The sequence below is a fragment of the Myotis davidii genome, unplaced genomic scaffold, assembly GCF_000327345.1.
Source record: "Myotis davidii unplaced genomic scaffold, ASM32734v1 scaffold1, whole genome shotgun sequence".
Lineage (NCBI taxonomy): Eukaryota > Metazoa > Chordata > Mammalia > Chiroptera > Vespertilionidae > Myotis > Myotis davidii.
The window spans coordinates 7,016,362-7,029,797 of NW_006294681.1; the positions used below are offsets into that span (position 1 = coordinate 7,016,362).

Below are 13,436 nucleotides of genomic sequence, written 5' to 3' on the forward strand. Positions count from 1 at the left end.
CATTTAAAAAGATGTTCATCATCACTAATCATCAGAGAGATGCAAATTAAAACTACAATGAGGTATCACCTCACACCTGTCAGAATGGCTACTATCAATAAATCAACAAACAACAAGAGCTGGAGAGGATGTGGAGAAGAGGGAACCCTAGGAGAAGAGAGCACTGTTGGTAGGAATGCAGACTGGTGCACCCACTGTGAAAAACAGTCTGGAATTTCCTCAAAAAATTAAAAATAGAACTGCTGTTTGACCCATTGATCTCACTTCTGGGAATATATCCTAAGAGTCCTTAAACACCAATCAGAAAGAATATATGCACCTCTATGTTCATAGCAGCATTGTTTATAATAACCAAGATCTGGAAACAGATCAAGAACCCATTAGTAGAAGTTCAGATAAAAAAGAAGTGGTGCATTTACACAATGGAATACTACTTGGCTGTAAAAAAAGGAAATCTTACCTTTTGTGCCAGCATTGATGGACCTGGAGAGTATTTTGCTAAGTGAAATAAGCCAGTCAGAGGAAGCAAAACACAATATGATTTCATTTATGTGTGGTGTCTAATGAGCAAAATAAACAAACACACAAAATAGACACAGCCTTATAGATAAAGAAAACAGACAGACAGCTGTTAGAGGGGAGCAGAATTGGTGGGATGGTTCATAAAGGTGAAGGGATTGAACAAACAAACAAAAAACCCTCATAGGCAAAGACAACAGTATGATGATTACCAGAGGGAAAGGGGATAGGGGGAGGTAGGAGGTGGTAAAGGGGAGATAAATGGTAATAAATGTTGACAGAAAGAGACTTGACTTTGGGAGGTGAACATACAGTAGAATATACAGATGATGTATTATAGAATTGTACACTTGAAATCTTTGCCTTTTTATTAACCAATGTCAGTCAGGAAAATTCAATAAGAAAATTTTTCAAAAGAAAAATATGTTATCATCCAGCATACAAATTAGATATCTTGACTTCTTTCCCTTGTTTATCCCCAGGATTTATTAACTGAGCTATTTTCTTCCTTAAAACATCTAAATCAAGCAAGTCAAACTCAAAGGCTAACACGGGCCAAATAAACAATGCATGCAGCCCACGGGCCATGAGTTTGACATGCTTGATCTAAATTATTTATTTTCTCTCCAACTAGCTTACCATCCCACATTAGCTCTGTGACTTTGGGCAAGTTGTCTTACTGCTCAAAACTCTAGTTCCATGTCTAGAATGGGAATAAAAATAGGTTATAACATTATTGTGGGTTATAACATCGTGAGGATGAGCTGAGATAATGTTTGAAGAGTGCAGAGTACCCTGCCAGGCACAGGCACAGATCAGGTTGTCTATTATTCTATTACTGCTCACCTTAGTTTAGTACTTATCATCTCTCAGGAGAAATTATACTGTATTGAAAGTCTTCTAACTGACCTTCTGTGATATGCTGTCTTATTTTAATTTATTATCTTCTTTATTATCCAAAATTATTATCCCCCAAACATTAATATGCCCAATGTTTCCTCCTTTTCGTATAGTAGTCCCAAGTCTTTAGGATATTTACTTAAGAGGTACCTGTACCATTCATGAACTTGTCACTAAGAATACAGAGATAATTATGCCCAATTGTTGCCTTTAAGCAGCATTTGCAATAGGAAGGAATACAGACCGCTAAGCAATGTACAATGAAAATGGTACAGAGGCTCCTTGAGTTATGATGTGGTTATGTCTGATGAACCCATTGTAAATTGAAATATCCCAAGTTGAAAATGCATTTACTACACCTAATCTACCAAACCTCATAAGCTTAGGCCAGTCTACCTTGGTGTGCTCAGAACACTTCCAATAGCCTAAAATTGGGCAATTATCTTGAGTTTCATCTCAACAGTAATTGCTTTCCTCTTCTTATTTTTACCAGAAGCAGGAGACAAAGATGGCTGTTTTGCAGACATGATGGGATGCAAAAACACAAAACACTGTATCCAAAATATGCTGGCAACACATTTCCCTGTAATGTCTCAGTTGCTTGCACTCGTGATCCCATGCCTGGCTGGGAGCTTAGGCTGGATGCTCCTTGCCAACATCATGAGAGAGCATATCATACCGCATATCGCAGCCAGGGAAAAGATCAAACTCATGTGTATACCTTTTGCACCATTTTAAAGTTAAAAAATTGTAATTTTAATCATCGTAAGTCAGGGGTTCTCTGCATGTGTAACGTACAGAAGTTGTGTGCAAGGTTGGATGATTAACTGCATTAAGAGCGATGGTGACAGTGGAGAAGAGGAAGGTGAAAACCCACATGGGGAAGGTGATACCTTAGCAGGGTTTTGATGGAAAAATATAGCTTGGACTCAATCTGGTAGGCAGAGAGGCTTCTGAAGGGTTCTTTGGCTTTGTGGAGGAAGGATTTGAGGGGCCAGAAGAGTTCGGTTGACAGGGAAAATGTAGAGGAGAAAATGAGAGATAGGCAGCCCTCTAGCCCCAAAGGGAGCAGACAGGGAGGCCTTGGTTTCTGATGAAGATGTCAGCTCAGGTCCAATCGCACATCTCATAGCAAGTGACTCACCTTCTGACCTTCCCCTAATAAGTCCCTCTTTTGTTGCCCTCACTTTTGTTTGAATGGGCTCATACATATAACCTAAAAACAAAATCCAAATCAAACGAATAAGTTATTCAGAAAGAACACACAGAAGGAATTCCTAGGCACACACTGAACATCTAGCCAGAGCTAACGTTTATTGAGCGGGTAGCTCCGAGTGCCGCAGACCTGCTATCAATAAGGGCCATTACGACCCTTGCTTTTAAGATGAACAAACCGAGGCACAGAGGTTACACGGTAAGTTAGTGATGATTAGGATTCAAACCCCAGTCTGTTCAGCTGCAGAGCCTGTGTTCACAACCATTCTCCTCCCTGCCTCTTACTAACCTCCTCCCAGAACCTGCCACAGTGCATGGTCTCCCTGTAATTCTTTCTCCTGAAGGTTCACCGGCAACACTCTCCTCACCCTTTCAGATGCAGCCTAAATATCAACAATGCCCTCAGGCCTCTCCCCCACTGCCTCTCCCCCACCCGCCTCCCTACACAGCAGAATGAATTACTCCCCTTAGGTTTCCTGGAGCCTTATATGTGCCTGCATTTTGATGCACTGTCTCCATTAGTTAACATGCTTATTTCTCCACTATGTTTTGATCCTTAGCCAGGAGAAAGCATAGCATCTGGTGCATTGTAGGTGAATGCTTGGAATTAACAGTCTTGTGAATAAATAATGGGGGGGGTAGGGGAATCAATAATGCTCGTGAATATTGGAAACATCAGCATCAAATAATGCTTTTCCAGGGCAGAATGGAGTGTTTCCCAGGTACTCAGTGGAGCCTCAAACCTCAGGAAGAAAGGAACTTCAGAAACCCAAGCAGTGATGATTTGAAGACATTTCTTTTATTCCACATTCTCGATTTTCCAAAACACTTGTATTTTACTGCAATGGATGGACTAAGACGATCTCCTTATGACTTCCCACAAATCCGAGATGCCTCTCTGCTCCTTTGACCTGCTTTAAGAGACATGTAGAAAACAGAATTTGCCCCCCGCCCCCTTACTGGTCGGACTGTGTTTGCATCCCAAAGCCCTCCACTGCCTCCTTTGTGCACTGCTGCTCCTCTCCCCACGTCTCTCCTGCCTGCGTGACGTGCACACCCAGCCCTAGTCACCCGTGTTTTCTCTGTGGTCCCATAAACTCTGCAATACACTATTGCTAAAGGGCGTGTTGTGGGGCACTGGTCTTTCCCCAGACTGTGTCCTCATTTAAAATTTGGCTTCTATTAGGCAAAAGAGTTGGCTGTGAGGCACGGGAGCATATATTAAATGTTCTGGCTAGCATGCTCTGAATAAATCAATATTCTTGTATATCTGTGTACATGTAGTGAGAGCTCTGAACATGCTTTTGTTTTGTATCCCTAAATTGTTTTTCTTCTTTCCAGCTAATGAGCGATAGAATAGTCTCTCAGACCTCGTTACCAAGACAGCAATGGAAATGCCTTCTGTTCTGTTGCCTTATAAAGGAAGCGACATCATGAGAATAAGACAAATTTGATTTTCAGTTTGTTTGAAGTTGTCATTTTCCCGTGCTGCCATCATTCTTGCCAAATGCCGTTCAGGATCTGATACTTGTTTATTCTCTTGGGTTACAATAGAGAATTGAGATCTACTCACCAGGGAATATGGACTGTGAGGCGAGACCAGCCAAACACCCACAAGAATTAAGTGAGATTTCAGGAGCTTGTAGTGCTTGTACACAGCAGCGATCGATGAGTGTATTAAAAATAAAACAAGCTTGAGAAACCGAAGAACACAATTGAGGGGATTTAAAGGAATCTAGGAAGAGATAAGAGTTTTATCTGATTAATGAGAGCATACACTGACTTCCTGATCCAAGACGACATCTCTTTAGCTACATTCCTCTAAGAGGCAAAGTGCTGTTCAAGTCAGTGCCCTGGGAGCGTTAACTGGCAGCACACTGGGTGTGCAGCATGTAGGAGGGAAGTGGCTGGGAACAAAGGGGAAAAGAAAGGAGGGATAGAGACACGTGCTTTGAACATTAAATCCTGCTAGATGTTTTAGATGAAAACATGCAAAAAAAACCTTGTGCCTTTAAAATATTTCATATTAGAATATGAACTGTAGATGTTGATGTGTAAACTGTGGGAATTAGCTGGCACATGAGTGGTAGAGGGATATTCTGTGTGTGCCAAATTAGAAATAGAAATACTATTGGAAAAATGCTTTCTCCATCTTAGAAAGTAGCAGGGGGATGAATGTATCAGTTTTGCTGAATTGGGAAATACAGTAGAAATCACAAACATGATGGAGAAAGATACCATCTCTTTCATGAGAGCCATGCTATAGTGCTGAGAAAAAAAAATTTATTAAGGTTTTTTAAACAATCAGATTTTACTGTCTTGAAGAAAGATTAAGGTTTTAGTTGCCTTTAATGCTACCAGCTGTAATCTAGTTGTTTTCAAGTATCAAAGCTTTGCATTTATTGCATTATAGGAGTCCTTAAGGCATTTAACACACACACACACACACACACACACACACACACACTTCATAGAGACTTAGAGAAAGTACTTATTTTCATACATGCTAAAATGGGCAAAGGTTTATTTAAAAAGTTTTGTCCATTCCCTAGGAAACATTTTTATGAGAGAACTTGTGAGTAGATGGAAAGCAGATCTATCAAGAGGGGGTCAATGGAATCTAGAGATGATTTTTATAGAATAATAAATAGAGTAATTTAAACTATCTCTTGCCTACATTTTTTGGGGGGATGGGGGAAGAATAGCATAAAGAAAGATTTTTTTTTTGTTCAAGGGATATAGGTATCTTGCCTTTTCTCTACTTCATTTGTTTCAATAGATTGAGCCCAGGAACTCAATTGCCGTCACTGGATATAAACATGGGTTTACTAGTAAAAGCAGTTTTTACAACTATACAGCATTGCCATTGTTCTGTCTCCAAGAACCACTTAGCTGCCATCCAATATGGGATTGTACCCAAATGCTAAGCAAATCAGACTCTAATAGGAATGGTTCTTGAGTAATCAGTTGGACCCAAAAGATACTGACCTAGCTTCAGGGTGCTCATTGGTGTTCTCTGAGGTTACCAGCAAAGGGGTAGTGAGGATTACCCCGATACCGAACAGCATGAACCTTTCCGGGAACACTGCTCATGTTCACAGTTTGTCTTGAACATGTTGTCTAGAGCCCCCCTTTTTTTTGCCCCACCCGTAAATTTCTTTCAAAGAGCAGCTCAAACAGGTCACTTAGGTTTTTTTTAAAATATATTTTATTGATTTTTTACAGAGAAGAAGGGAGAGGGATAGAGAGTTAGAAACATCGATGAGAAAGTAGATCCTTGTTGCTTATTGTTAATCAGATACTCTGCCTACTCCAGGAAATCTATTGATGAGCTAATCAGATACTTTGTCTATTCCTGGAAATTGTTTGCTGATCTGTGTATCACTGAAACCTCCTTACCCTAAGGGCTACTCCAGATCAATAAAAGATTGGAGCAGCCTGAGCAGTGGTGGAAGTCCTTCGGGACTTGCCCGTCTGGTACCCCAATATTGCAAAATTATCTCGTGTCCTTTTCTCTCATTTGTTGTACAGCTCCTCTTTCAGATACCAAACCCTACTCCATGCAGAACGTGGAGGGAGTCTTACTTGACACCTTTCAGTCCACAGGCCGATGCTCTATCCACTGAACCAAACCGGCTAGGGCAAGGTCGTTGAGTTTTTGATGCCCTGGTAGATTCTACTACCCTCTTTTGTGTATCCATAGCCTATTGTTCACACTATATTTAAAGCTCTTTCAAAGTCACACCTTTGATTCCCTCACTTCTCTGAGCACTGATTTAAAAATAGAGACGATAAGTTATTCATATTTTATATTCTCAGTTTTTAGCTCCATGCCTGGCAAGTAGGAACTGCTCAGGACTTAACTAATCAATAAGAGGGCCTTTTTATACTTTTGACATCCAGTTTGCTTTGACAACCAGGATGAGACCAGGCCAACTTTGACCTGGGTAGTTTGAGTCAATTAGCACAGATGACCATGAAGATTTGTCTTGAGAACACTGAGAATTTTACTGCTCTATTTGTTATCTAAATCACCTACATCTATTAATTTTCCTCAAAAGGTGTTATATTTTATCATGGTTTGAAAAGCATGACAGAACCTGCAGATTATATCATTTTGGTACACTATAATATATCTTTTTTCAAAAATATTATATCATACTCTTCTTGTTCTTTGATCATACAGTTTAGTATAAAGGTAAACTGGATGCACAATATCTAGTTAGACTATATAAATGAAGGAAAATACCTGAATTCTTGTAGTATTTGCACTTCAAATATCATTTCTTATGGCTCTCTAACACACACTGTATGACCTTCATATTGTGAATTACCTATATGAGCAGGGAAAAGAAGTGTGACTATATTATTCATTTAACTTCACCAATATCTAGAGTCAAAGAATAATTTGGAACCCATAGTGAAGGTTTAGTCTGTAATTAAAATGGAGTTGAAGTCAGACTTTAGACTTTTAAGTAGTCAGGTCAGACAGTTCAGATTAATAAATGCCACATTGGGAATTGACTCAAAGAGAGTGAATACATCCTTAAAAATAGACTCTATCTTCAAACATGGTCATTGATCTATGGTGTTCTGTAATGTGAAGATATGAAAATCAAAGCAAATCATAATTTATGTTCCACACTCCCTATTCATCTCTATTGTAGCCAAAGCTGTTATTTTTTATCTCATTGAGGTTAAGTTGGAATTTAAAGAATTAAACTCAACAGTCTATTGAGAAGATCCAACTTCTCCTTCTCCCAGGCCTTTCACTTCCTCATCTATACTCATGCAAACCTCTGTACACACACACACACACACACACACACACACACACACACACACACATGCGCACGCGCACACACACACATGCACACGCTGCATTTGGGATTTGGGTAAACATTTAAAGATTTTTTTCAAGGTAGATTGTTTTAAAATTTTTTAGAGAAACACACACACATTCATGCTTATCATCTTTTATTCTGATGCCACAATTACAAAAATATTGTAAATTCGATAGCTCATTTTATATTCATCCATAAATTATAATAAACACAGACTTTTATCATTGGCCCAAAAATGAAATGTGAGGGAACCAGAGGGTAGGGGGGTGGATGGGATCAGCGACATCTCAGGGTGCTTTTTTCTGTCTCCTCTGTCCAAGATTATCACCAGGCTTCTTTTTCCTACATCTCTCCTCTGAGTAGGACAGGTATACCAGTTGGTTTATTTGGTCATACTTGAAATTACTTGACTAAAAATGCACTTGCTGCTTCTCGTCCTTGCTGTTTTGTACCAGGGAGACCTACTTTCTAGTTATTAAAAGCAAATTGTACTTCCAATTTCTATATCGTTAATATCACATGTCATTACATTTTTCCATGGACTCATTTCCAACAATACATTTATTTCTAAAAGTGGAAGAAGCAAACTATGGAACATTGCCTTTGCATTCAAGTGGCATGGTGCCATTTGATAGGATTCTAAAGGATTTTTGTCTCCTTTGGCTTTGAGTGCCTTGGCTCTAGAAAATCATTTGGTTTTCATTACCCTGAGATTGTTTCAAGTTTAACAAAATGTTCTTTTTAGGGACTATAAAAATCAATTTAATGAACAGTTGAATCGTTAAAGAAAAAAATCACAAATAATAGTTAGATTTCACTGGGTCCTGTAGAATGTGTATAGATGTGGGAGAAAGTGTATAGAATTAGAGCTCTTCGGAGGTAGTGATAATAAAATGAAAACTCCCCTTTGATTTTATATCACATTGATCTCCATTGGCTATCACTTATATAAGTGATCAGTTCTATGAAAGAAAACAACTTAGAAATGTTATTCAATTGGGGCAAATATGGGAGACACTAAAAATAAAACCAAAAGAACAAACTGGAAATCTGGCTGGGGAATGTCAACTTATAAAAGTGTCATGTTATTCCAAACCAAAGTAAAAATGAAAAGAGGCAAGTGGGAGAAAAAAGTTTAGAAAATATTCTGGTGTGCAGTACATCATAAGAAAGAAGAGTGTGTGTGTGTGTGTGTGTGTGTGTGTGTGTGAGTGTGTGTGAGTGTGTGTGTGTGTGTGTGTGTAAGTGTGTGTGTGTGAGTGTGTGTGTGTGTGTGTGTGTGTGTGTGTGTACTCGGGCACAGTTTAACACAGAACTGGATAAACTATAATTACTGTGGTTATTTGGGATAAAATGTCAGTTTCTCAAGTTTACTTTCATTTCAAAGTAATCCATATTCTAATCCTATACTTTTTTTTCTAAGGTTGTTCTCTCTAGAGATGCATTAATATGAAATGCCTCCAAAAATATTTTAGAGAAGATTCTACACAATTTTGAAATTCCACTTAAAAAATTATCTCTTTAAAATGCTTGAATTTATGGTACTATGTTATAATAGATTTTACTTACCCAAGAGCTTGTATAAAGTCAACTTCATTATTTTTAGGTGTGTTTTTTTAAAAAAATCACAGATGGTTGATAATTTTCACCTCCTCCTAAAGATTATGCCATATTTCCAGAGACATTTTTTTCTATAGGGGAAGAAATGCTGAGCTCTGAGAAGTCCTTTGTGGCATTTGATATGCCTACAGGCTGCCCAGCCAAGTGAACCAAGCCACAGGGTATGTGTGAGCATTTTCCTGGGGTCACACATGTAGAGATTTTATCTACAACCAGAGTTTAACAACCGCAATGACAGTCACATTCCTTAAAAATTCTGTTATCTGGAGGCAGAGCTGCCTCAAACTGATTGTCAAACTGCAGCGGGAAGGCCAGGGAGGGTTGGGGGGCAGGAGGGAGGGAGGTAAGAGATCAACCGAAGGACTTGTATGCATGCATATAAGCATAACCAATGGACATAAGACTCTGGGGGGTAGAGGAGGCCAGGGGATTGTCAAGGGCGGGAAAAAAAGGACACATATGTAATACCCTTTGTAATACTTTAAGCAATAAAACAATTAAAAAAATTCTGTTATCTGAAGGCCCTATAAAAATTGCTCTCTCAATGAAGCATTCTTCATATTCTGGACATTTTGAACACCCTTGGCTAACTTTCTATGTTAGCTTGGCTTTATCACTTTCTACCAATAGTGGACTCACCCGATGTTAGACTCTTATGGAAGAATCCCATGGCACTGTCTTTGCCTTCAAGGAGATCAGAGCCTGAGTCATGGGAAACACTCAAAAGATGTGTTGAAGGAAAAGATATATTCAATTTAAAGACATATAACAAGAACAAAGACATTTAAAATCTTCCAATTATTCTGGCCCCATAAGTATAAAACTGAGGATAAGAAATAGGTGCCATGAGAAATGTCTTTCCTGTGAGTCTTAACAATTGATGAGGGATCCTTCATTGTGTGAAAGAGAACTTTACAACGTCTCTCCTGGATACGGGGAATTTTTCTGATAGCCATGTCTAAATCACCAGGAAGAGTGGCAGGTAGTTTCATCAGGACCTACTAATAGAGTCTATTATGGTTAGGGTGAATTTTAAAATTATTTTACCCTTGTCATTTCTTATTTTGTTTATGTGTGTTTGTCCCTTTATTTCTTAATTAGTGTTTGTCTATTTATGAAAAAGAAAACTTGATTTTTATTTTGATTTACTAATTAGGTGTATTAATTTTTCCTTTGACCTCATTAACTTCTATTTTTATTAAATCCTTTGTGATTTCTTTTCTGTTTACTTTGTTGTTGTTTTCTTAAATTGGTAATTTGGTTCATTGGGGATTAAAAAAATTTTAATGAGTGTTTATTATAAATTTTCTTCTGGTCACTGCTTTTTTTATATCATAAATTCTGCTTTATTTTTTTGTTATTACTTTTTTTAGATACTCTTTTATTTCAGTCTTTATTCCTCTGTTCACCTAAGAATTATTTGATGTGCAATTCTTAAAGTTCTAGAAAGAAAGTCTTTTTAGGTTTTTGATTTTGTTAATAATGTCTAGTTGCATTGCATTATGACCAAAGAGCATTACAAATTTACCAATATTTCCCTTGTAACCAAATATATGATCAAATATTTTGTGAATATTCCAAAGGCATGTGAGATGATACCTTTCCTACTGTCAGATGTAAAGAGTGATACCTATATATATAAAAGCCAAGCGACCGGAACGACCAGTGCGCACTGCAGCCCGCCAACCAGCCTGATGGGGCTGGGGCCGGCCAGCCAACCTCCCACAACCCCTTCTCTGGGGCCCACCCATGCATGAATTTGTGTACCGGCCTCTAGTATATTTATAAGAACTGCTGTATTGATTATGCTATGTATATTTTTTAGTCTTACTTATTTTTATCTACTTGACCAGGAATGTTACAGTCTCCAATCATTAGTATATTTTTATCTTTTCCTTTTGTCTTTATCTCTGCTTCTCTTGCAGTTTTTACTTTTTAAAGAAAATTGGTGTGTTATTTGGTAATAGATATTTATAACTCTTCTATCTTCATTGCAAATTGTGGTTTTTGCATGGAAATTTGTCTCATTTAATATGCTTTCATTTGCATTCTATTTTTGTCTGATATTGGTATCAAAATTCTTTCTAAATGTTTCCATTTCCCTACTATACTCTGCTTGCTATTATTATATATTTAGGCTTTCAAAATACTCTCATTTTCTATAATTTTATTCATATGATACTTACTGAGATCTTGATTTGTGAGCCAGATAAAAAATCTTTTTTTTTCCAGACAGGTGAGCTAAGGCTTATTAATATTAACAGATATGACTGATACGTTTGTTCTTAGTTTTGTCATCTAGTTTATACTATAATTTTAATGAGTATTATTGAATTTTCTATGTTTCTTTATCTGCATTGTGTTTTCTTTGCTCTTTATTTTAAAAAATTATTTTGGTATGCACTAGTAGAAGCATTTTTATTTTTGTTCTATTCAGTCTCTTTTTGGTCTTATTCCTTTTGAATATACTTAGTCCCGGTTTTCTTATTAACCTTTAGTTATCTGGCTTGTCAATTTATAATTATATATGTCAATTCCCAATTATTGCCTATGAAACTATCAATAAGCTTATTTTACTTTCTTTTTTCTTCTCTGGAATTTAGTCACAGTATTGCTACTTTGTGAGAACATATAACCCATAAAACATAGCCCACACTAAACAACATAACATATCCTTCTATGCTTATCCCCATTTTTTTATCTTATATCTATAATCAAATGCATTAACTGCTCAGAACCAGTCTTTTGTTGAGGTTTCTCCAGTACATCCTTGGTTTGATGAAACTAATCCTAAATTACGTTGTTTAAAATGGCTCTTGGGTACAGAATCCCCTAACCTTATGCATGTTTAAAGTTCTTTTCCTGTAGACTTGGTAGTTGAAAGATAGTCTGGATATTGATTTTGAAAAGTCTTATTCCAGTTTAACTCTCCCTGCCCTTCGAAGTTATTTCCTCTTTTTGCCTGGAGGCCCTGGGGTTTTTCTTACCTTTGAATTTTGAACATATTACTAAGGTAGATCTCAGAGCTGATTGTTGCAAATCAGTTTTTCTTCCTACTCAATATGTAGTTTAATGCTTTTTTACTCCTAGAAAGTATTTTTAGATTAAATTTTATGTTATAATTTAAGGTATAAATTCTGTTCCATTGATTCATCTTTTGTGGAGACTCTAATTATGCATAAATTTATGTCTTCAATTTAACCACTTTCTTTTGGACACATGTTACTTCTTACTTTTTTCTCCTTTTCATTTTATTTTGTATATGATCCTTCTTATCTTTAATGCCCTTCATTAAGTTTTCACTTATAATTATTTATTTTTCATCATCTCATTTGGCCCTCATTATTGATATGATTTTACCTTTCCTTCTACTTATGTTCTGAGTTCAAAAAACTTTCATTTCTTTTCTTTTTGTATTTTGTCCATTTCTATTTTTTGCTTTCTCAATTTTATTTATTTATTTATTTATCTATCTATCTATTTATTTATTTATTTTGCTTTCTCAATTTTAGATTAGAGGTGTTTTTCATATGTCCAAATTCTTATGTGGGGATAATTTAACTGTTCAAGTTTTTCTCTGATACTTCAGTGTTTTTTGGGGGGATGGACAGATAGTTTCCATTAATTGAATTGTTTGTTTTTTAAAAATAATTTTGTTTTATTTTTATAATCATTTTGAGTATATATGATGCTTGCTTTCATCTCAACATTTCTGATAAAAGGACTGTTTGTTTAAGGTGCTTTGCAAGATTTCTAGTTTAAGAGTGTCTGAACTCTTTAAAAGTACAGTTGTGCTAGATCAAATTAATGGCCTCAGTTCTCTTTACCTCCCTGTATTCATACTCTTTTTCATGTGACTTTTCAGTTCTTCCTATCATAGATATAAGTTGCATTTTGCACACAATTTAAGGGAAGGGATTTTCATGAAACCCCTGGAGCTCATGTGTGCACCACAGGGTCAAAGACTTCGATGTTCTGACCAGCAATGGAGAGCTTCTTCCCACAGACGGAACCAGCATTAGTGAAAAAAATAAGGAAATTAAACTTAGGCTGTCTGAGCAAGCAACCACCCCATAATGGCAGATCAATTAGAAACAAACACGTTATTGTTTTTTGAATCCTTTGGGCTAAACTCTTCTTTTAGTCTGAGGTAAGTATAATTTCTTCAACCCTCTACTGCACTTCAAAGGTATAGATAAAGTTAGAGAGCTGCTTTAAGATTCATATTAATTCTCTTGGCAAAGAGCCAGCTCGTATAATTGAGTGATTCTTTATTCTCTTCAGAACACTTTCTCTGGTTCAGATATATCTTGCTGACAGTTTTCTGGGCAGCAACTT

At 36.9% G+C, this 13,436-nt stretch overlaps 1 long non-coding RNA gene across 1 annotated transcript in view; it reads left to right on the forward strand.

The window, feature by feature from the left end:
* LOC107183985 overlaps positions 1-8,448 on the forward strand; it is a 17,970-nt gene extending 9,522 nt beyond the window's left edge. Inside the window, exon 3 of the long non-coding RNA XR_001514804.1 lies at positions 8,439-8,448. This is a non-coding gene — a long non-coding RNA (uncharacterized LOC107183985). The remainder of the gene's footprint in view (positions 1-8,438) is intronic.
* The last annotated feature ends 4,988 nt before the right edge of the window (positions 8,449-13,436 follow it).